Source organism: Protopterus annectens, chromosome 6.part0 (genome assembly GCF_019279795.1).
Source record: "Protopterus annectens isolate FY-2018-M chromosome 6.part0, PAN1.0, whole genome shotgun sequence".
Taxonomy (NCBI): Eukaryota; Metazoa; Chordata; order Ceratodontiformes; family Protopteridae; genus Protopterus; species Protopterus annectens.
In genome coordinates, this window is record NC_056737.1 from 44,142,737 (window position 1) to 44,166,634 (window position 23,898).

Here is a 23,898-nt window from a genome sequence, read left to right on the forward strand (position 1 = left end):
CTCTTGAGGCAACACCAAACGCTAAGGGCAATCTTTAATGACAAATGAAAGCTTAAAACAGCATAAAGTAAGTGCTTTCGCATTCCACCATGAACACTTCTTCAGTCTTAAAGATAGAGCTATGATAACCATTTAAGTACATAAACCACTTTCACGGGAATCCTATCATGTGTCCATGATAGGATTCCCGTGAAAGTGGTTTGTGTACATGAGTTTATGTTTTTATATATCCAACTTTATTCAAAAGTGATGTGACATATTAATGAGGAATTTTAAATTAATAAAAAGGAAGGAAGTGAGGTGCAAGTATTTGTATATTTAAATGGTTATCACAGCTTTTTTGGACATTGTAGTGAACACTGAAAACTGTTCTAATCATTCCTTGTAAGTAAGATGCTAACTGCAGAAATCTGTTTAGTGAATATTTTCTGAATCCTTTTCAGTTTCATAACCTGAGACAGACAACATGAACAGAATGACCCACAATATACATTGGTCTAATACCAGAGTTATAGAAAGGATGAAGGACTTTTTCATCCCTACTGGGAAAGCAATGAAGAACACCCCTATTATGCAATATCATTCTCTTATCACCCATTTTAAATGTTCTTCAAACCGGAGACCCAAATTCAACAGAACCCCCAAATCCCTTCACTAAAATCAGAATGCATTTGTTCAATGCATATGGGTAACCGTGAATTTTAAGTGAAAAAACATACACCTCTTGGTATTAAACATAATGCCCCTCTTTTTCAGAGCAAACCAATTATGTATCAAGAAAACTTTGAAGGGTACTTTGATCTGTGACAATCACTATTCCCCAAATGTAAGTATCATCTCTGAATTTGCAAATCCAAATATTCTGTTTGACAAGTAGTCTAAGCATAAATAACCCAACTAAGGGGCCAACACTGATCTCCATAGAAAGCCTAAACAAACACATTTTATTCCAGAAATAGGTCCTTATCTTAACATTACAGCTCCTGGCCTTCAGCCAAATAGCCATCCATCTTACAATATAGGAGTTAATATTGATTTAATGCATAGTACTTATTAAGAGGCACCGTTGTCGCCTCACAGTAAGACACTGTCCTGTTCGATTCTCAGCTAGAGCGTCTTCTGCGTGGAGACATGCGTGAATGGGCGTACCTCCGTTGAAGGTTGTGCATCAGAGCTGGCAACTCGGCACGTAAAAATCAACTGCCAAATCATTAGCGGACCTTAAATAACGAAAAGATGTTCTGCAAAGTTAAAAAGGCTCTCTCTAACTAATCTAGACACCTCATCTTATCTACATTGGTTAGAATAGTCTTACTTAAGGCATAAGCATAACACAAATTGTTTGTACCAAAGTCCATTCCTTTAGATTTACCTACATTAAGTGGCATATGTTTAAGCACAGCCCAGTTCAGTAGTACACCTACACATCCCTGTAAATTTACTTGATCTCCCAGATTGGTTACATTGGGACCAACCTGAATATCTTCAGCAAACTTATTCAAAGTCTTTCAACCTAACACCTTCATCCCTTTGGCACCTAAACATAACTTAAAAATGCCCTTCTGTAATCTTACAAATCAAAACCAAAATGGGCATTAACTTAAAATCCTTCATACAGACTTCCTTGCACAAAATGTAGTGCCTCCACTCTTGGCTTCGAACTGCAGGAATCTCTCCTCTGCTGTCTCAAAAGAAATGTCCTCATACCCAGCACTCCATAAACAAGTAAAATGCAAATGTGTGCATTCAGCCCAATTCCATCATACATTACTAACACGGACACCCTCCTCTTTACTATTTACTTCCATCAGTAGAGTTTTATCACACTTCTGCTTTCCCTCTCCCTTTCTTACACCAATGTACTTTTCCATTTCATCTTCCTTGCACCCCACCCTTATCTGAGGGTATCCAATGGGTTGCCTGCAAGTATTTTTGCACATGCTGTAATTCCTTCGCTGATTGCATCAAATGCCTAGCTTTTAATCTTTTTTGTTCACACTGTGATACTAGTCGGTTCTGTACTACTACCACCTAACCACATATGCTCCTATACATATTGCTTTGTTTACTCCTGTAGGGACAACTGTACAGCTCATTAATACGTTACTGCAGTTCCTTTTATGTATCTGGGGCATCACATTGAAGATGCTTAAGCCCATTCAAAGAAACATAGAACAAGCAGAAAATTGGTATAAGGGATGAAGGTGTTAGGTTTCTGGGCCATTTCTGTCCCACAGACTCCCCCTTTTGTGGAATAGACTCCCTCTCCACGTAAAGCAGAGTACCTCATTAAACCTTTTTAAGCACAACCTGGATAACTGGATGGGGAACAGAAAATAAGGGATTCCACCTATGTCCCTGCTGGACAGTGGCATAGAGTGCTGACTTGTTGGAACATGGGCTAAATTCTGGGTGATGCTTGTAAGGGCATCAGGGCCAATAGCCTAGTAATCCCTATGATCTTATGAACTGGGCTTATGCAGCTGTCTTCCAGGAGGAGACTTGTACACCTGCCCCTCTATTCTACAGATTATAGATTATTAGTAGGAGACCTAAATATATTCTATAAATGCTTACATAATGACACTACAGCTGCCACCATACAAATGAAATTTTTAGACATAATATCAACATCAGAAACAATGAGTTAACTGTTGATCTGCTTGTTGCCAGCTCTTTATTAAACTGTTCTTTTTACACCAAAGAGAAGAAAGCCTACTGCATAGTAGACATGCCATCAATTTGGCAGTATTTAAGAAGCTACTGAACTATTGTTACAAGAGCTTTAGCTATGCCCCAGGGTCGCAAATCAGGAAATCTCTTAACCTGCCTATACAGACCCTGAGTTTGTATATATAACAAGTAACTGATTAATTTACTTTTATTGCTCTGCATTCTATTAACGTTTCCTTATTTAAATTGCATACATGTTGTTCTTACTGTACTGTCAGTTGTTTTCCCTTTACTTCAGTTTGCTTCTTCTGGGCTGAGGCTGAAACTGATATACTGTGAATTTGTTAAATGGGTTAGAGTCCTGATCAATCAATTAATATTTAAATAAATAAGTCTGACTGCAGTAAATGACTAAATAGGATGAAATGATGTTACAATGATATCAAAAAGTGAGAAACGAGGGGTACTTATTCATGCCCAGCTGAAACCAATCTAGACACAATTTTTACTGTAGAGCAAAGATCCACATAGATGTTCATCAAATTCAAACAGGGTGTAGGCAAATGGAGGATGAGAAAATCAATCCCTGGGTAATAGCAAGCATTGCAATACCAGCTCAGTTCCTTAATCCTCTGGACTAACTAAGTCCTAAAGAGTTGGGAAATAGATTCAGACCCTTACTTTAGTTATTCTGTTATTACTGTGTTATTTGTTTTTGTCCCCACAGGTGAATGTAATGCATGCTAGTCAAATCAGCTGTAAACTGTGTAGTCAGTATGCACTGAAATGTGTACACAAGAGTATGGGTCTTCTGTACAGACACAAAGTAAACAAACGGTATTTTACACTCAAACGAATGCTAATCATTGCTACTGGAACTCATATCAGACAATTTTCTTACTTGTGGTGTTACAGTACTATAACTAGGGTGAGGTGATGGGTGTAACTGTTGGGGGGTTGCAATAGTCAAGTACCAATGGTGTACAAGTACAGAACCAGCGCCCATTCATATTTATTTATGAAGCCAGGACAATCGCAGCTTCATATGTGAAAGTCTCTAATGCAAAGGCTCCTGTGGGGAAATCAAGTGTATGCAATCAAGCTATAGCACAGAGAACTTTTTTTCCTATTTGCTTCTCAGCTTTGAAAAAAAGAGTTTTCTTTTTGCCTCTCAACTTTGGGATAAGGGGGTCCCAGTCACAGGGTCTTCCTATGGAACAAGGTAAGCCATCTTACAGCTCCTCAATGTCATTAGAAAGATTTTAACTTCATCACACTGGAGTTAAATAAATAAAATGTTATAAAACAACAGTGGCATTTGTACACTTTGGAGTAAGTGGTAGCTGCCTCCTCTTCCAGTCTTTGCCAGGGCTAGCAAGCTTTTATTTAAAACTAATGACTATTGTGAAAAAAACAATGGTTGGAAGGGCTGTCACACACACACACACACACACACACACACACACACACACACACACACACACACACACACACACACACACATAAAAGAAATGTTCTATATGCATACACACACATTGTAACGTACCAAGATGGCTCCATCCTACTTAAGGGGAAGGCAGCTCAAGATGGTAGAATTCACTGGGAAAGCACGAGGAGTTTGGATCTTTTATATGTAGCTGTGTTCATGGAGAAGGGAGAGAATATCTGAGGTCAGAGCAATCACCACTGGGGTGGGAATCTAGTGAACATTTTGCATTTACCATGGAGAGCTCTGGTAGTGGAGAATATTGAGGTTCTGTGTTGTGCCTGAAGGACTTTGGTAAACTATTTCATTACAGCTATATTGGTTTGAAATCTTAAAGTCTTGTGTTAGTAGCTTCCCAGAATGTGTGCTTGTGGGTTACAGTACAAGGGAGCAACTGTACTTTAATCAAAGACTATTTATTTTAATGTGTTTATTTATGAAGCAGCAGCTCAGACAGACAGTTAAGCTTTGTGAAAAATCTTCTGCACCCAGTTTAAGCTGTAGGACTAAATGCAGCAAGTGAACTCAACATTTTGTTCCATTACAAGTTTGCTTTTCATGGTTTACTATCAAAAGTTGGAAACTTACTTCTTCATCGTTCATACAGTCGAGGGTATAGGTGCAAAAGTTTAAAATTCCAAGTGGATTTTTGTCGCCTCTGAAAAGGTTGAGATGTAGCTTGCATTTGTGTGAGTGATGTTTATAATTGGATTGGAGATCGCACTACAGTGGGAATCGGGAAATTTACCTTTTTACTTAATGTAGTGTGATCTTGATTAAAATATATAATTAGCAGGGGGTATGGGGAGGTGCAGGGGGGGTTTGCCCCCCTGCAAAACATTTGTAGGACATCACTGAACGTCAAGGTAAGCTGGGTAATGTCAATAATGTTGAAATCGAATTATCAGCATTACCACTTTCGTTGTTTTGAGTGAACGATGTGTTTAACTTCCGACCTTTTTTTTTTTTTTTTGAGTGAATCATTACTCCAATAACAGTGCTTCAGAATTTTGATAGTAAACAGTTTTTCATTGCTTTTTCACTGCTTGTTCTCTTGGATAAGGCAAAGCTGTGCTATGTTCTGCCAAAATTACTTCTTTTGGAAGAAACCTGGTATGCTTACTTACCAAAGCATCACAATGCAAAAATTATATACATATATATATATATATATATATATATATATATATATATATATATATATAAATTTTTTATTTGTTTATACTTGCTGACTAAGTTGATTATACTAGACAGGGGGGGGCCTCTTTTCTGGGGAGTCCCAAGGTGGTATTCATATCCACTATGGGAAATCTAACCAGAGAAATTTTATATATGTGTATATGTGCATGTACATATGTACACATGTGTATATATTGAGTGTAGATGTCAGGAATTTTTGGCAAGCAAATGAGTGTAACTTAGGACATTTTTTTTGAGCTGGTATACAGGATCTGAATTGCCTAGACATAAGGCCTTGTTAAGTTTCATTCTGGTGGCTGCCAAAATAGCAATTACTACAAAAAAGAAATCACAGTCTAAACCATCTGTACGTGATGTAGTGAATACTGTAACAGAGATAAAAGAACCAGAAGAGCGATCTCTAGAAAATGGTAGGAGCAAATTTCATAGAAAACAAATGGAAACTGCTGGAACAATACATGCAGAAAAATGTTTAGGAGGAGGAATGAGGTTTAAGAAAAGGCAGGACCTAAACAATTTTTCTAACGCTGAATTGATTATATCATATAGAAAACAAATGTGATGTACAATGCTTTTAAATTTGAACTTGTTAATACGGCTCATTTACTTTTATATAAATCTTCGGTTGCCTATGTCACAAGTGATGAGTCAATAAAAGTGTTTACAAACAAAAAAGGAAACAAGGCAGAAAAACAACAGTAAATGAGAATGATAATACGCCCATCACAATTTGTAATTTTAATAGTTTAAGGAGTAATAGAAGGTCAGTGAAGTTTAAATGCTAGAAGGAAAGGAAAGAATATGCTGCTTAACAGACAGAAACTGTTACAAAGGAAAACTGGGAGCAATTTCAAACATTACAAAACTGACAGGAGTTAAGGAAAATGAGAAGTGATAGATGTCAGCAACAGGTACTTTGCTTAAAGACAAAACCGTGGAGATTCTAGATATGATAATTACAATATGGAGTGATTTGAAAAGATTACAAACTGGCTGTTTGGACAAAGAAAGGTGACTGGAGAGGGAAACTAGTTAGTACAAGGAAACATAGATGTAGGAGAAATTTGTATAAAAGACTGACAAAATGTGAGTGGATTTTAAACAAAAGCACAGGAAGTATTACTTAAGATAAGAGGAAAACAAGAATTGATTAGGACAGACTTTTAGTGATACAAGTTCTACCTTATGATTTCCAGTGTTATGAGTTTTCGGTGTTATAACAGGGACCCAAAAGTACTTCTTTGTCATATGTGGCTTATTTGGTTACTATAGCAAAGATCCTTCAGATGATATGTTAAATTGAGATTACTTCAGGTGGATGTAAAAGATCTTGCAGCACTTATAAAAAAGGAATAGGGGGTTGTTTTATTTATTTACATATTTCATTACTTACGCACTCATTTTCATAAGGCTTCTTGTCATTTCTTTCTATTTTTAAACTCCAACGTGTAATAAACACAAAGAAAAAAGTTACAATTATTTCAAGAAAAACAAAAATTAATTTTTGTAAGACAATGTCAAGCTTTTATCTCTCCCAGATATTTCCTTCACAACCATCTTTTTTTTTATCTGGCATACCACTACTATCTGTATTTTTATTATACAATAATCCATCAGATCTCTTCCATAATCTCCAAACTGAAAAATGGGACGCAATATGGTTTTGAAGCAATTACACATCTTTCTCTCTCATACTTTCCAACAGTATCATATCCATTGTTCTAGTTTATAAATCCTTTCCAGCTATTTTCCTTTTTAAAATCTCTCCAAAACTGTTAATCTTTTCACATTCTAAAAACAATGTTGTGTTGTTTTTTCATCATTACACTCATCACATATTTTTTCTTCCAGCACTTAATATGAAATATAAACGTTTAAATGTTAACTTATCCAACAAAACTCTTCATACGAAATCTCCTGCTTCATAAAAATTCTCAAGCATTTTCTATTTTTTATAGCATTTCTTACATCTTATTTTAATTTCTTCTAAAGATATACCACAACATACACCACTTACATTTATCTTGAATATTGGTATACCTTATTTTTCTGGGTTTCATCAATCTCATTAAAATAAAATTATGGAAGGTGAAAATGTATCTCACATTCTTTTCCTTCCACCTTTTCTTATTCACCACTTCTTTCCCCTCCTACATACTTCCATTTGCCTTCATATCTCATTTACATATAACATTTCTCCATCATCTTTAACGTACTCTCTCTTTCACCTTCTACAATACCCAGGAAAAATGCATTTTTAGATTCAAACCTTTTTTATTGCATAGCACCCCTCTTTTCTCTGGATTTGATGTTGCTCTCCAAATAAAAATACATTTCTAATACCTCATTCTCCATTTTAGTTGGATACTCTCAAATATGCTATTTTCCCTAATATGTATGTACTGAACATTTTCTGTTAAATGATGCACTTAAAATTCTCTGCCATACCATTTTTTAATTTCTTTTAACATCATTTTTTCCAGTGCTCTATTACACTTTCATACTCTCCAAATTTCATGTAGTACACTTATTGCTTTATTAAACTATAACCTAACTTTCTTTAATAATTCCTCTACTTGTACCATCACTTCACTAATCCACGTCTTAGTTTTAACCACAATCATAAATCATCAGCATTACTATGAGAGAAATGTGACAAAGAAAGAAAAAAATCAACATAACAACTCTTTTTTCCCCATCTCCTGTTTTCATAGGTTCATACTAGGCTATCTGCCCTAGGGCATTTATAAGCTTAGCCAGAGTGTGTGTGGCTTTCGCCACCCCTTGGAATAAGAATACTATGCCCATTTAGGGTTTAGTTTACTGTGCCTCTGTCTAGTAGTGATACAGAGATGACCCCCGGGGTAAACCTACGATCTTCCATCCACTCGTCAAGATTTCTCTTGAAGAAAGTCAGTGAGGGGCTCTGCCTAACATGGACTGGGATTCTGTTCCAGAGTGTAGGGAGCCTCTGGGTTATGAATCTGTCCCTCCAACACATCCTATTTATTTCTGTGTTGAGGTTCAAATCTCTCGCTCTCGTGGCTCTGGTGGATTTGGATTTTCTGAGGTGGAGCATGTCCATTAATTCCGGATTGGACATGGCCTTGTACGTCAGGCATAGATCGCCTCTGAGTAGGCGGTATGCGACTGAATACAGCTGGAGTTTCTTCAGCCAGGCAGCATATGACATATGTTTGAGACCCTTGATCCTCTTGGTGAGGTACTTTTGGGGTCTTTCTAACTGCTGCAGGTGTCAGGTAAGGTATATCCCAAATGGGGCATTGTACTCAATTATGGGCCTGATAAGGGAAGAGTATAGGGGCACAATGACCTCTCTTGATCTAGATGTGAATCCTTTCATGATAAGGTGGGTAATATAGAAGGTCTTCCTAACCACCTTGGCAATATGAGTGTCAAATGAGAGGTTACTGTCAACTTGGGTCCCTAGGTCTCCGATTACTTCTTCTGTACTTAATGGATTACCACCTATGTGGTAATTTATGGGTACTTTGTTTTTCCCAAATGGTATGACTATATATTTTTTGGCGTTCAGTTTAAGGCCATGGCTCTGGCACCAGTTATACGTTTCTATGAGGCCTTTCTGAAGGATGCTTGTGTCCACTGGAGTATCAATTATGGCACCCAGTTTGCAGTCATCTGCGAACTTTGTCAGCCACAATCCTCCTATGTTTGCTTGCACCTCGGAAAAATAAATGCCAAACAAGAGGGGTCCCAGGACCGTGCCCTGTGGGACACTGCTTGTGACTGGCTTAGATTCTGACATGACTCCAGCAATTCTGACCTTGTGGGTTCTGTCCTTGAGCCAGTTTGCAACCCATCTTATGACATATGGGTTTACATTTAAGCTGGTGAGCTTGTCTATGATGCCCGAGTGGGGTATTGTGTTGAAGGCTTTTGCAAGATCAAGATAGGCTGTGTGAACTGTCTTACCCTCATCAATGGCCTTAGTGACGGTTTTGAAAAAGTCGACCAGGTTCAAAAGGCAAGATCTGCCCTTGACAAAGCCGAATTGGGTAGGATCCAGTGTCTGTAGGTCCCCAATGTCTTTGTTTATGAGTTCCATAATGATCCTCTCCATAGCTTTGCGGACCAGGCTCGTCAAGCTTATGGGGCGATAATTTCCAGGGTCCGCAGAAGCACCTCCTTTGTGGAGTGGGACGACTGTTGCTGTACGCCATTCTTTGGGTACGTATCCTGTAGTAAGGCTAAGATTGAGCAGCAGCCTTATGTGCGGGTTTAGTTCCTCTTGGAGTTCATGTAGCACGCAACCCGGGACACAGTCTGGTCCCATTGATGCTGTGTTTTTAGCTTTGGAGAGGGCGGCTCTCACCTGGGCATCTGAGATGTCAGGGAGGTTACACTCTGCTGGGATAGATATTTCTCCTTTTGGGGGGGGGGGGGGGATTTGCACTGAACCTGTCTGCCGGTATGTTGGCAATGTCTGTGGGTTCAGTGTATTTTTTGTCATTTTGGACTAACTCTGTGCATATCTGGGAGTTTCCACCCAGGTTTCTAACATAAGAAGGCCTTGTGATTGTCTTTAGTGTCTTTTGCGATTTTTCTCTCAAAGTTGGCCTTGGATGATTTTATGAGTGATCGTAGTTTTTGCTAGTACTGATCAGAGATGCCTTCCCTTTTGGGGATTTTGCTCTGTCATGTAGTAGCTTCCTCCTCCTGTTGTAAAGCTTGTTAATGGCTGGGGTCCACCAGACAGGACACCTGCCTTTGGGGGAATGGGTCTTGGTTTTATTTGGGATTGCATGATCCATGCATTCTTGAAGGTGTCCATAGAAAGCGTTTATAAAGGATTCAGTGGTATGGGCTGTGGTTTCCACTGGCCCAGGGGCCTTGAAGGATACCACTTCAGTCTTAAGAAGTATGAAGTGTTTTGCTGCTTGCATTTCACACACATATGTTTAAATTATTGCCTTATTAGTACAATCAGACACATTTATAATGGATTTCCATGTTTAACTCCTCTCCTATTTTTTTCTCCCATATGTTTATCTGAACTTTTACCCATGACATTTCATAGCACATTTTTATAACAATCAACATTTTTCTCCTATCCCACTAGTTTTACTCCTTTATTTTCTTTCAAGATCATCTGTTACTTCTATTGCTATTATTAAAGTTTCTTCCACTTCTCTCCCTCTGATTCCTAAAACCTCATCAAAAACCTTCTGCATCCATTTCTGTATTATTTTCATAAAGATTTTATAATCTGTATTTCCCAGCATTACTGGTTTCCAAGTTATTTTTTTTTTCTTTCACTTTTTTTTCCATATAAACTTGATTACACCACCATAAATCCTTCTGTTATTCCCGTCTCTATCCATTATTATTATTTTTTTTTTTTTACAGAAAATGTTTCATTTATCTCTTTATAATACTCATAACCTAATCCATCTATTCATCATGCTGATTCTGCCTTCCTTCTTTTTACTCCCATTTCTCTCATAGTAGTCTCCTTTTCTAGAGAATTCATAGCATTTTCATACATTCTACCATCAATCTTTTCTGCACTTTCTTCACCAAACATTCCATGCATTCTTTATTCTCGTATTTTATCTCCTTTCCCCAAAATGGTGAACCTTCCTCTTTTCTGCTTAAAAAAAGTCTAAACATTTTAACTTTTATAGGTTCATAGGTTCATACTAGGCTATCTGCCCTAGGGCATTTAAAAGCCTAGCCAGGGTGTGTTTGGCTTTCGCCACCCATTTTAAATTTATTTAGCTATGCCTTTTTTCGAGGTTAGTATACCGTGCCTCTGTCTAACAGTGACACAGAAGTGATACCCGGGGTAAACCTACGATCTCCCATCCACTCATCAAGATTCCTCTTGAAGAGAGTCAATGAGTTGTCCTATGATTTCATGCAGCTCTAGTTCTATTTCTTTTATTTTATCATTGCATTGCTATATTTTTGTATATTTTTATGATTTCATTATACACTCATCTATTCCTTTTTTTCACTCTTTTCTACAATTAAAAATATTTTCTTGTATTTTTTTCTTTATAAGCAATCCAACCAATCCAATTTACATAATGTGATCTCATTGTCATATCATGTTCCCATAAAATCCTTTTCATCTCATCTATTTTAGCAAGTTCTCCAATCAATCTTTTTACTCCTTTCCCTTCCTATTATTTTTGTCATCTCCTATTCTAGCCCACACCACTCAATGCACTGAAAATTCAGCTATTTAACATTTTTGAATATACCACATAATTTCAGTTTTCAAGTCCCCTTTAATATTAACTGTAATGTCCCTGCTCTGGGCCAGTAATCAAGAAGCCTCAATCCTCACCTCGGACACGGTTCACTTGGAACAAAAATAGATACACTCAGCATTTCCAGATACAGCTCTCTGCACCAAGCACAATTTCCCTTAAGTGCTCACAGGGAACACACTCCTGCCCTGGGGCTGGGTTTCCTTCTCTCTCATCAGGCCCCAAATAAGACTCCTGACGACAGCTGTAGAACTGAGTCCTAAGCTGAGTGCTCCAAGCCACGTCCTCCACCACCCTCTGTCAAACCAGTGCTCTGTGTCCCTACTCAAAGTAGCTTACACACACACTCTTTGATATTTGGATTTTCACACACACACACATATACACACATATACACACATATACACACATATACACACATATACACACATATACACACACACACACACACACACACACACACACACACACACACACACACTCCTGTTCTTGACCACATAATCACTCCCCACTGACTATATAAATCTTTTAACCTTGTAATGCCTCTTTTTCTTCCTTTACATGTTGGTGATATAATGAGAGACAGGGGCAGTTATGTAAAGTTCTGGGGGTAGTGGGGGTTGGTGGTAGGGTAATTAATTTACTGACATATGTGAATGAAAATTAATGGATGACAGTGTTAGTAGGTTGGTTTAAAAAAAAAGAGATGAGAATGAAGACTGTGGTAGGACATGGATGTCCAATAAGTGAGATATTGTTTACCATAACTATGAATGCTGTTATTAGATAAGTGGAAGGTGAGATGAGAGATGACAAGACTGCGTATCAGGGAGAAATAGAGTTACTGTTACTAGATGATTTGATTATAATGGTTAATAATGGCTTTTGGGTGAAAGGAGCAATGATTTAAGTGTACTATGTTATCTCAAGAGTATAGGGGAGTGTACAGTTCAATAATAAAATGGTGGCCATGTAAGAGACATATTATGGTAGGACAAAGGTTATTGAAAGGCAATAAGAAACAATTTTAGAGGAAATCAAACAGGTACAACAGTTACGCAAGTCCAGGAAAAACTGTTTTGATACATTGTGTGACACTTTCTCCCCTGGAAAGTGGCTATTACCTAGTATTACTAACCAAATCAACTAAAGAATACATTAAACAAAAAACTGAGAAAAAGATGCTTGGAATAGTTCATGAATAGGAAGATTTTTTGTAGAGAACACACCTTAACGTCAGTCTTGCTTACTCAGCTCATGGCTCTGCAAAGGCATAGCACCTAGTTAGTGCTGCTCACCTCTCCTTCTCTAATTTCTCCCACAATCCCCCTCCCTCATGTCCTAAATTGTATAATGTAACACCTCTTGTATTCTTCACTACAGTAAAACTGTTAGAACAAATTAATTCAATACCATGTGTGGGAGTAGAACTTATTGTCTTGTGGTCCACCAGCATCAGACATAACTGGGTAGCCAAGATTTTTGGAACTGTTCACCAATTTAGAATTTAATCCCCACTCCTGTAAGTGAAGCATCCTCCATAACCTGGCAGTATGAAAATGTACGTTTTATATAGCATACCTTTTCATTACTGAGAAAAAATCATAGAGAAACCCATTCAACTATTCAAGCATTCTGGAGAAAAGGCCATTTAAAAATATATTTAACTCAATGATATGCTGAATGCCCCACTATTTAGTTACAGTTCCAGCATATCTTATGTCAAAAATACATTATTCTAAAAAGCATATGTTGTCCATACAGGATATATACATTGCTGCAACACCCATGTTTTCAATTGTCAAGACAAATTTTCAATTGACTGATAATGCAACACACACTACTTCATAATATCAAATATCTGCTGTTAAATCTGCACACAGGGATTTTACTGCACCACAGATTTTCTATTATTAAAATCTTTCTTGTCCCCCTGAGGCAAAATGATGTGTCATGACTGCAAAAAAAAATCACAAAATAATTACAACTCAGAACACTGCGGTCCAAGTATGAATTATTATGGAATTGGGGTGAAGTGAGGATATAAAATGTAAGCATTCCAGAAAACAGACAGGCATTTGGTCGCTACAATTGGTCATAAATTTACAACCGCAATTACAATGGCAGTTTGAGAGTTCCAGTATGGTGTCTGGCTAATCTCTCTTCCCTGGTTAACAAAACAATTGGGCACTGTTTAAAATGCAGTGACTAAGCTATTTGCTGCTCACTTTGGGGAGGTGCCATTTAGTGCAAGCCTGAACAGGACTTCATTTTACCTCTGATCAAATCTAATTCGGACAATTGAACTTCAGTGCTTGTGATGTCTACTATGAATGTAATGGCAGTTACCATATGCATTGTGAAAACATAACCAGCAGCTATGTATGCATATAATGCATGTTTCTATGACCCACAGAAGAATTACCTTTGGTCTGCAGCACTCTTTCTTGAAATCCTGGGAATTGAACCATAGACTACATGCAGTGGCTTGTTAACATTAACATCAAATTACTTTAATCCTTTGCTTCTACCAGTCAAAACTGTAATGCATCCCTAATCTTAGTACCATAGGATCAATTACATCCACCTGAACTACCACCAGCCCAAGCGATGTGACCTTCAAATTAGATATTAAACCAAGGTCAAATCTGCCTTAGCTCGTGGTAGTTCATGCATTACAATTTAGTCTGGCAGAAGCAGAGTATTAAAGTAATTTGCTGTTAACAACCTACTTCATGTACTCCAAGGTTCAATTCCCCAGCCCCAACTGCCTGTTGTGCTACACTGACGAAGTAATCAGACAGTGTTTTTGTGCATCTTGAGAATTGGGCTAGGCTCCAAAATGACTCCCTAGACTGCATGCTTGCATAACAATGGATAATTTGCTGTAATCTTGCAGGCTTACAGTAACATTTAGGAGTACTACATACTGGTATCACTCTCCTAAGAGAACTTCCACCCTGTAAATATTGTACACATTTCCACATTGCTTGAAATATTGTGACTGCTGCTGCTCGCTACCTACCGCCTTTCTATGTATATTTATTTTTGATATGCATTTTTGTTATGGTATGATGTTTTTTCACTTTTTTTGTAGTTTGTACGTTACTCCTCTGGAGCATGGGTACTGGCTGACACTAGTCCACTTACCCATTTACCAAATTTCATATGAAACCTACCTCCTCTCATTGAAAGATGCATTTGTTACCAAAAGATCAAGTGTACAACACATATTTTACAAAGTAACTTTGACAGATATGTTATTCTGAGATGGGGGGGGTGCAAAATTGAGTTTGTTATCCTAGGGACCAGAAACTCCTGCCACAGCACAACATTTAAGAAAGCATTTTCCTGATAAAAATGTTATAAATTGCACAAAGATTTAATAATATTTCTTTAAAAATGTTACTTTAATTCAATGGGCAAATACTTTTAATTATAATTACAGATACACTCTTTGTAGTATTAAACAAATCCAAGGTGGAAGCACTGCCACTCACAGTGTCTTGTCTTCGTAAACACACAAACTTAATTTGTCAGATGACATGTTTAGTATGACTCAACTATACAAAACTAATATAGGAGGGATACCTCTCAACTGACCCTAACTCTGGCTCAACAGGTTGTCAATCCCTTCCAAAATTAGAACTTATTTTGAGAAATGCTCATACAGTCTAAAAATGTACCAGGATTTTAAAAATGCCCTTAATTTGAGGCTTAATTTGCAGCTCTCAACAGTCCAGATTTTTGCAGACTGTGCATACTTTTGCCCCATATTTTTAGTCTGTTCCTCATCAACAGTTGCGGTTTTCTAGCATATCATTGAGGATGGCAATCACCAAATAATGACAGACATTTAAATTTCAGACTCATAACCTTCAGAAAGAGTATGTTAATACAAATCCATTTATTATATCAACTTACTAAGTTTATGAGAGCAATATATAAAAATCTGTCCCCAGTTAAGGTAATTTGCCACACCATATTTTTGGCTTTTCACATTTCTTGGACTAGGATGTTAACAGGTATTACAGGTAATACACCTACTTCTTTTCACTCAGTCCCTAATTCAGGAGACAACAGGCTCAGGTCTATGCTCTAGAGGGAAAAAATGCGCCAGTGTTTCAAATAGGTACACACCTCTTAACATGGATGAGAAGAAAATCTGTATTGCTGCTGAAAGTAGTACGACCTCTTGGAAAAGAAAAACAGTGTGCCGGTGCTGAAAGCAGCTGCGGCCTTCTCACACTGACGTGACCTATTTTCAGCCATCTCACGTACTCCTAACCTGTACAGTCGAGTTAAGGAAGTTCACATGCTGCGTGAAGTGTCAGAACTCGAGCCAATACCTGTGGTATAGTACCGGTAACGGAATCCCTTCAGATACTAGTCAAGTGCCCTTCAATCTGCGATCAAAACAAGGCACTGGGTGTAGCACGTTTCCAGACAGTCTCTCTACAACGCACCGCAGGTCTTTAGAAAAGATCAAACAGTATCCACTCGGATTCACATCCCATCTCCCGCCTTGGCAGCACACCTGTCAACTGATTATAAACACAAGGGGCAGACTGCACGGAAATCAGAAGGTCTAATGCCAGAAAAATGCTGTGAAGCAAAGGGGAAAACTTTATCTTTTCATGTCGAGCTCTGCAGACACTCCCCACAGACAATGTCGTCACAATTTAAATAAAGTGCTCCTCGTCCTATTTACTCAACTCGTACCTAGTACGAGCAGTGTCAGGAACCACAAACCTTTATTCCATTAACAGAATGTGCCCGGCCACTGCCTCCAGGCTCACAACCAAGGGAGAGCAACACTAAATGCAGTAATCAAATCCCTAATACCGTAATTTGGTAACACTGATGCATTTCTAATCCCTACAGTCACCTGATTATTTTTCCACACACACCCATCATAACTCCTATTTAATCCATGCAATCACCTGGTTACTTATTTGCACACACCCACTCAGTGCGTCTGCATAACTCCACTCCGTTCCATGCAATCACCTGGTTACTCCTTAATCTATGCGATTGTTTACATGCACCCACAGAGTGCGCCCGCATAACTCCTCCCTAATCTATGCGGTCATTTACATACACCCGCCTAGTGCGCTTGCATAACTCCTCCCTAATCTGTGCAGATATTAACATACATCCAAAAAGCGCGCCTACATAACTCCTCCCTAATCTGTGCAGTCTGTTGCATACATCCACATCCCGCGCCTGCATAACTTCTAAACTATGCAATCACTCGGTTTACTTGCACATGCCAACCGAGCCTTGGTGCATAACTCCACCTACTGTGTTCCCCTGCACCCACAACGTCCCGTACCCCTTAAGCAGCGTGCTAAAGACAAAGGAGATGAATTTACTACACAGCATACCTCATGGCTGCCCCAGATTTCGGGCTCACAAATTTATATTCTCTCTTTCCTAATCCTTTCTAAAAACTGTCAGTTTGGGGACAACATAGGGTTGCAACCTTTTCAAATCCCCAAAGTGGGACATTTTTTGGAGAAACGTGAGATCTTGCAGGGCAAAGCATACCCATGGCCTGGGAAAAGGACAGAGCTTCACTTTTTTGCCAAAATAAAAGTTTACTCTTGTTGCATTTGAGTTGCTTATGCTATATCATATAACATATTGGTGTTTCACATACAAAATAACTATGTTATGCAGCTATTAAAGAACATTTATGAAATATTTTTGTCTTAAAATCTCAGGACATTTGCCATTTTTTAGATTTTTTTGTAGGACACAACTGCCCAAAGAGGGACAGGTGGTAATCCTAGGAGAACAGGTGGAGGGTAACGACAATAATTGAATTTATAGACTTCTTTTATTTCAGAAAATTAATCTTCTTAATTCACATTCCTTTCTATGTCAGCTTCTCAAGTTAATAGTACTAATATTTTAAAAAGTGTCTGATGATTTCTAGATTTGTCCCTGACATAGTTCTCAACCAGTCAGGGGCAAATCTCAACACAATCAAGGACAAATCCAGAAATATTCAGAGACAATCAGGGACACTTTTTAAATGCTATTAACTCAAGACATTGTTAGAAAAAGAAAATGCGGAATAATATATTAATATATTCTGAAGTAAAATAAATCTATGACTCTAATTATTGTCATTAAGTGCAGTTCACCATCTTTTCCCCCAAAGTCACTAGATTTAAGAGCGATTAAGAGGGACAGAGCTAAAATTTGATTAAACAAACAGTGGTGTCTGAGGAATTATGCCTCTGCTGGTAATTTATTTCATAACACAGCTAATCCATTAAGAAAAAAGTTAGTATTTTTTTTCTTAATAGATTAGTTGCGTATAGACAGCGGCATAAATAGCTTACTGGGCTGCATAAGAACACCTGAAAGGGCTTATCTAACTAAGTGACTGCCAAGTGTAATTTATACTGCAGTGAAACACAAATGGACATGCCAGAGCCAGCCTTAGATAAAATGGCATTCTAGATAAAGGGTTCAGTGGTGCCTGTCCCCATGGCACTCACCATGTCAAATACAGTTTCCTGCCCACCCATGGGCAACTCCTTATCTTGAAGCCCTTGTTCACTCCTGCATAATACATTACATAAAATATACACTCAGACTGCTTAGTCCTGCCTTCACAGCCAGCATGTCAAATAGAAGTGTTTTATAAATATGAGAAAATTCACACACTAGGGACCTAAATCTACATCAACAAAGACTCACTGGAGACACAGGTTCCTAATACAACATATTTGCATTCTATGGATTAAGTTGCTACTACAGGTTAAACAAAGTACTACATTGACTACATAGACTAGCCTTGATAATTGGCTGAGTAGTCACAAATTTACTCCGACTATAATGTACAACCGTGCTTGATTTGGGAGGTAAGCACTATTAAGTGCTTGACAAGGGAGGCATGACATTTTTAAGACTGTCTGCCTAAAGGTATATATAGTTAGGCATCTCATTGTGCATCTGATTGCTTACCTAGTATTGTTCCTTTGTTTCTGTTTTAATTCAGGCCAGACAACAAAAGAATCAACTTTAAGCTAAGGAACTCAGAACATTTTCAACTGTGATATGCTTTTAAGAAACAACAGAAGTCCTAAAATATTTATAGTTTTATTATAAGCTAAGATTTTTGTGTAAAATAAATATTATGAACAATTGTCCTTCTCAGGTTTTGAACAGGGTGTCACGACTGTTTGATTGTATGGTAGTTATTTGTTTAAATGTGCTATATTATTGGAATTCAAGTTGAAGTCTCACACACTATGTGGGATGAAATGACTTAATAAATAAAATATTTTAATCCTTCCTAGGTGTTGGTAAGACTTTGAGACTTATCTTTGAACTGGGTTTTACAAAGTCAGTAGTATTTTGCTATATAATTATTAGGCTCAGAAGGTTATGTATAAGATAAAAACATAATAATAAAACAAAACCCTTGTAAGCCACTGTCCACCAAAAAACAGGTTAAAAGAATAAATTGGAGATTTGTGAATTTAGCTCTTTCATTAATTTTACTATATGGAACTCCATCAGAAACGAGTCACCAGTTTATTCGTTTAGCTTAGTTTTTGGTGGACAGCAGTTTACAAGGGTTTTGTTTTATTTTGCGGTGGATTTCCCTTGACTTCAGTTTTTTTTGTGCTGTTTTATACAATAAAAACATATTTTACCTGGATTTGCTGTCAGGGAAGGGAACATTTGATGGGCATTTGAGTAAAGCTCCCATCCCTCCAAAACTAAAACTAATTTCAATGCTGTAAGATTGAAACTGTCAGTATAATTTCATTGCTGTGATTTGATGGTGCTGTGTTGTTTATTAATTCTGCTTATGTGAAAAAAGAAGAAGACTGGTGTTGAGAAGAGTTCAGGATGAATCCTAGCTATAGAGGACTTGAAACCTTGAAACTAACATTGAGAATTTGCTAAGTAAAAAGGTGATGGGCAGCATGGAAGAAAAGAGATTTAACTCAGTATTATTAAAACTACACATAATTATATGAAACTGTCTGATAAAAGAATGGAAGAAGTGAAAACAGCCTTGGTTTTTCATTCTGACCTGCTGGTGGATTTGAAGGAGGCACAAAGGAGGTAAAACACAGAATATTCACCTTGAAAGCAATATTAGGAGTTTTAGAGGCTACAACTGTGAATTTAGGAGATAGAAGCAAGGATAAATAGGTTCATAGCTAAGTACTAAGCTAGCTGCTGTTGTGGGCCATTTTAAGCTTACCCAATTTTCCTTAAAGGTGAAAATCAAATCCTGTGCCTTGCGTTTGCGAGGTAAACACCTTAACTGTTATGCCAAACCCCACAAAGATCCATGTTTTTGAGGTATTCCTATATAGGACTGAGGGTGAATTGAGCAGAAGTTATGAAATATATGTTGGTAGAATGGACTGGTTTGCTGAGAGAAGAGATAGGAATTGAGAGAACCCACAGAGTATTTTTTCCACAATCACTCTAGGCAAAGTTTCCTAAACCTTTTCTGGTGCACTTTCACACTAATGGACTTAAATAAAGAAATGTTATCAAAACTGTGAGCTCCTAAAAAGAAATAAATATGACAGAAACGAGTGTTGTGTGATCATGATTACTCAGCTGAAATAAGACACAATAGTGCAGCTTTTTGTAATACAGTGAAGCTGTGCAGGTGACAGAATTATAAATTGAAACTGTCATATCCAGCCTGCTTCAGAGTGACACTTCCCAGAGGGGAGCAGTCACATTTTTAAAAAGCAAGGCAATGTTTATGTCCCAAATCACAGTTTCCTCCTTTACATACTGTGCAGTTCTTTTGCATGATGCATCTTTTGATTTACACTGGACCACTATTTCATCTATACTATATTCATACTGCAGATATACAAAAACTTTTATTACAGTGATCAGTGCTTACAAGATAAATTTCCATTTTCTTCTCTTTTATATTTGTGCTATTTTGAGCTGAAAAGCTGCATCCTCTTAATTCATGAGGATCTCCATATTTCATGACCTATGAATTGTGAAAATTCTTTCTATTAGGTATGTAAGATGAAAGTACAGTTGTGTAAAATCTTACCATAATGGTACATGTCTTTGCCTTCACCGCTGCAGTATTCATTACATATAGGATTCCCTGCCATGCAAGCCCAACGTCTGGTCAGTCTACCAAAGCTTACCATTGCTTTATGGTATGCTGAACCTCACCCAAACGCTCCTCACGCGTAGGGCATAAAAGTGACGTTCAGATGTACCATCTGCAGAACTGATTGCCTCAATAGGAACACCAGCCCAGGAAAACCGAAGAGTAGCTGCACATGCAGGAAGGAAAAAAGACTAGGGGGAAGGAGGGCGGGAGTAAATACTGCAGCAGTGAATTCAAGGACATATACCATTATGGTAAGAATTTAGACAACTGTATTATGTCCTTACATTCACCGCTGCAGTATTCATTAGGTATAGGAGAGTGACAAAGCTCAAGAAGAAACTTGGGAGGAGGAAGCAGCAGTAGAGCCCTCTAAGAAGTCGTGAGGAATGGCATTAGCAAAACCAGCACTAGCTCTGGAGATACCATCCAACTTGTAATGTTTGGTAAAGGTATGCACAAAATCCATGTAGCTGCTTCAAGAATAGAATTAGTGTCTAAGCCCTTAAAAAAAGCTTGGCATATCTTAGTGCTTTTTTGGATTACTAGTACTGGTTTTCACTAAGTTTCTCCTTTTCGTTTTGGCCCTTCAAAAAGCACCAGAAGAAGCCACAGCTCTAGTACAGTGAGCCTTTACAGAAAAAGGAAGGCTTTCACCATGAAAAGAGTAACAAAAAGAAATAGCTTTTGAAATCCAGGTAGAAATACTTTGCTTGGAAACAGCCAATCCTAAAGTGATAGGATGAAAGGAAACAAACAACTGTCGCATTTTCTGATAGCTTTAGTCTTATCCAAATAAAATCTGAGCTGTCTATGCATGTCCAAAGTACACAGCACCCTCTCACTGTCAGGTTGTGGAGAGGGGAAAAAATAGGCAAATTAATAGACTGATTAAGTGACAACTCATTAACCACCTTAGGCATAAAAGAAGGATTAATATGCAAGGGCACTCTGTCCTCATGGAATATCAAAAAAGGTGGACAAGCCATAAGGGCTTGCAACTCAAGACACCCATCTGGCAGAAGCAAGAGCTAACAAAAAAACTGCCTTCCAAGAATAGTGTTGCAAGGAAGCTGAAACAGCAGGCTCAAAAGGAGCTGGAGTCAATTTCTACAGAACAAAATTAAGATCCCAGGGAGGAGGAGGAACAGGCTTCCTGGGAGGTTTAATATTAAGGATGCTTTTAAGACATTGCTTAGCCTCAAAACTAGAAATTAAAGGAGGAGTTAAAGGCAGACCAGCAGAAAGAGCTGATAAGTGGACTTTAATAAAAGAATAGGCCAAACCAGCACTGATCTACTCACACAAATAAGAGAGAACCAGGTCCAGGTTATGAGAGAGAGACACCAAATAGAAAACCTCTTCCATTTAGATAAGTAGGATTGCCTAGTAGTAAGTTTCCTGGCCTCCTGCAGGACCTGCACATCTTCAGAAAAAAAGTGTCTATGAGGAATCAAAACCCTATCTCCCACAGTGTAAGTCGATGCGTGGACAGGTGGGGATGGATGAAAGATCCGTTGTCTTGTGTGAGTAGGTCCACCCTGTGAAGTAACTTGTAATGATAGCCTTTGGCTAGATGCAGAAGTAGAGGGAACCAGTGCTGTCACTGCCAAAAGGGAGTCACCAACAAGATTTTAGGAAAATCTGGTTAAATCTTGAACAGGACTTTCGGAATGAGAGGAGAGGGAATGAATGCATAAAGGAACATCCCCTTCCAAGAAAAAGAGAGGGACGTGTACTTTCCACACCAGAGGACCTAGGAACCTGGCAGAAAACAGAGCAAGTTGACTGTTTAGAGTGGAGGCAAAGAGATGTACTTGAAGAGTACCACATCGGTGAACAATGCCCAGAAACACATCCCTGTGAAGCATCCATTTTGGGATTTAGTGAAGGACCTGCTCAGAGTGTCTCCCACAATGGTCTGACCTGAAGGAGTATAAACTGCCTGAAGAGTCACTTGATACTTGACAGCCAGTTCCCATACCAGAAGTGCCAGCTGACAAAGAGGGCTAGATTTTGTTCCACCTGTTTGTTGATATGCCACATAACTGTGGTATTGTCTGTGAGTAGCTTTAGAGGGAAGTCAAACAATAAAAATGTGGAACAAGCGATAAGGTGGAGAGAGCAACACCAAAGCAACAGCAAAAAAGAAAATGTCTGTGACACTGAGGAAGGATGTTTTTTATACCTGAAAGCTTTGTCGCTTTTTAATAAATTTTATTTGGCTTGACAGTGTGGAGAGACTATTTTCTTTTTTGCAATAGCTTTAGAGGCCCTGGAGATAAAAGAGGATGAAAGGCCTGAAGAGACAGCATAAGAGCCTCATCTCTTTGATGTCGATGTGCTCCTTCTGCTGACGAGGCGACCACACTCCCTCAACCCTCAGGGAGCCAAACGTTGTTCCTCATCCCACATCTGAAGCATCTGTGAAAAGATCCTGAGAGGGAAGAGGGGATGAAAAGGGAGTCCTGGATTCAGAAACAACTGTTCCTTCTTGAGACAAGGAAGAAGAAGAACTGTAAAGTCTAGAGGATGTGCATGTTGAAGCCACACTGACTTCAGAAAGCACTGGAACTTCCTCATGTGGAGTTTGGCTAGAGGGAGCATCAGAATGGTGGAAGCCATGAAACCTAGAGCTCTCAGAAACTCCCTGGCTGTAATGGAGGCCAGGAGAAGAAGAGTTTGAAAGTAAAAATGAGAGTTAAAGCCTTTGGAGGAAGCAGGGATGCCAGCATTGACACCATCTAAATCCTGAAATGCAGAAAGACATGATTCTGAGATGGAGTCAGAGAAGTCTTTTTGAAGTTTATCATGAACCCCTGGCTTGTAAGATGAGAAATGGCAAAATAAAGATTTTGCAAAATGATCTCTGGAGAGGATGCCTGAATCAGCAGGTCATCCAAGTAAGGATTTGGATCACTTGAAGCCTGCAAAAAGCAATCACAGGAGAGAGACATTTGGTGAACACCTCTGGGGCAGTAGAAAGGCCAAAGGGCAAAGCACAGAACTGAAAATGCCAGGAAATAACAGAGAAATGCTAAAACTTCCTGAAAAGATGATGGATCCAAATATGGAGATAAGCATCCTTGAGATCCGGGGACACCAGAAAGGTCTGAGGGAGCAAGAGAGGAAACAGAGACTGAAGGGACAAC

General features: G+C 38.4%; 1 protein-coding gene across 4 annotated transcripts in view; it reads right to left on the reverse strand.

The window, feature by feature from the left end:
- Positions 1 to 16,541, reverse strand: part of LOC122804151 (pleckstrin homology domain-containing family G member 3-like) — a 1,602,862-nt gene extending 1,586,321 nt beyond the window's left edge. For all 4 annotated transcript variants that reach the window (XM_044073839.1, XM_044073837.1, XM_044073836.1 and 1 more), the window contains exon 1: positions 15,757 to 16,541. The gene's annotated coding sequence lies outside the window, so the exon portion shown is untranslated. The remainder of the gene's footprint in view (positions 1 to 15,756) is intronic.
- Positions 16,542 to 23,898: the final 7,357 nt, after the last annotated feature.